Source organism: Scylla paramamosain, unplaced genomic scaffold (assembly GCF_035594125.1).
Source record: "Scylla paramamosain isolate STU-SP2022 unplaced genomic scaffold, ASM3559412v1 Contig93, whole genome shotgun sequence".
In the NCBI taxonomy this organism is placed as follows: Eukaryota; Metazoa; Arthropoda; class Malacostraca; order Decapoda; family Portunidae; genus Scylla; species Scylla paramamosain.
In genome coordinates, this window is record NW_026973758.1 from 185,001 (window position 1) to 186,890 (window position 1,890).

A 1,890-nucleotide genomic window follows, 5' to 3' on the forward strand; every position below is an offset into this window, starting at 1 on the left:
CAGTACACGCGAGGCAGCACAGCACACACGTCTTCACACTTACACAACACACAGCATACCCACTCCTGCCTGAGAGCTGACTAGTGTGACGTCAGCACTGTTGCCAAGTTACCTTTAATTCCCTTCATAGTTTGAGCCACACAGGGCCCCATGCAGGTCTGGGTCTTAGCACTGCAGGAATAGTTTTGCAATGGGTTGTTAGGTCAGTTGGTTTGAGGAGAGAGAATGGACGGTGATGTTATTTATATCACTTTATTTCTACCATCACTTTCTTCCTTCCCGTTCTCACTCTTCCTCCCTACCCCAACCAACTGTCTCCCTACACCCTCCCTCCCATGCCCTCTTCACTCCTTCCTTCTTTTCCTCCCCCACAATGCACTGCCTCTCTCTCTCTTCTCCTACCCACACTTCCTAACCTTTTTCACTCCCTCACAGTTCCTCCCTCTTCTCTAACCTTAACCATACAACTTAAAACATAATGCAAACAGTCTCATTACAACCACTCATACATCACTAAAAGCACCAGGCAAACATGTACAGTAGAGGACGTATCAAACATTAACACCTGGACCATCACCGAGGTGGTGGTGTGGTCTCTGCGCATGGCAACACTGACGGGTTCAGAGCTTCACCAGTGTCGATGTGTCGCTGGGGTAAGCTGGTAAGTTTTTATTTCTTTTTTTAATTTAATTAAATTACTTCCTCTAAGCAGGATTTTTATATCCTGAGGGAGACTATTGAAAAATTCTGGACCAAAATTTATAACACTATTTTTAAATAGTTTAGTCCTAAATACAGGTCAGGATAAATTTACATTGTTACTCCTGGTATTACAGGAATGCTCTCTAAATTTGAACATTGAATTAGGACCAATTGTTTTAAAAATCAATAACAAAGTGAAGTATTTATGTAGTGAAGACACTTTAAGAATTTTTCTAGATTGGTATATTTCATCAGTTGAATCAAATTTCTTTGTATGGAAAATACATCGGAGGAACTTATTTTGTGAAATAGATAATTCATTTAAGAATGAAGGCCAAGTACTCGTCCATAACGAAACACAACATGTAATATGTGGATAAAAAAAGAGTATAGTATATACTCATCTTAGCTTCCTCAGTTAAATTATGACGAATTCTATATAAGATACCATCTATTTGTGAAAGCTTTAAGCAAACGTCATTAATATGCATTTTCCAGCTTAAATTTTCATCAACTTTATCACCTAGAAATGGACTTGGGCTAATTTTTCACCATTTAACAATACAGTAAGAAAAACATGCTTTATAGACCTGTTTTGAAATAATATGTAATTTGTTTTGTTAACATTAAGTTTCAAGTTATTTGATTTAATACAGAGATCGATATTACTTAACTCACTAGCGACAGTTTCATGCAATGTATCAACAATCACATCTTTCATTAATAAGGTAGTGTCATCAGCATAAATAGTAAATTCAATTTTAGAACTAGCATTAATTATATCATTTATGTATATTAGAAAAAGTATAGGCCCTAAAATAGATCCTTGTGGTACACCTTTACTTATATCATTATATCCTGGAGCATTAGTTTGAAAAAGATTTAAAGTACGTTTGACTTCATCCTTATCAGTGGGCAGCATGTACAATGAAAATTCTGGAGCATTTGTAAGATAATTCCTGTAATTAAGATTTGCATTATCAATATCTGTTATTTTTCAAGAAATGTTCATTGAATGTACTCGGAATGTCCATACAAGGAGGATTTAATTCAATAGTACTCGCATCGACAGAACTTGGTTTTCCTAGTAATGAGTTAAGTACTTTCCATTTTTTTTTTGGGTCACCCTGATTATTACTTAATTGCTGTTTGTAATATAGTTTTTTTTTTTTTTTTTTTTTTTTTGCT

General features: G+C 35.4%; 1 long non-coding RNA gene across 1 annotated transcript in view; it reads right to left on the reverse strand.

The window, feature by feature from the left end:
• Positions 1-49, reverse strand: part of LOC135098939 (uncharacterized) — a 64,298-nt gene extending 64,249 nt beyond the window's left edge. The window contains exon 1 of the long non-coding RNA XR_010267510.1: positions 1-49. This exon is cut by the window's left edge and continues 247 nt beyond it. This is a non-coding gene — a long non-coding RNA (uncharacterized LOC135098939).
• Positions 50-1,890: the final 1,841 nt, after the last annotated feature.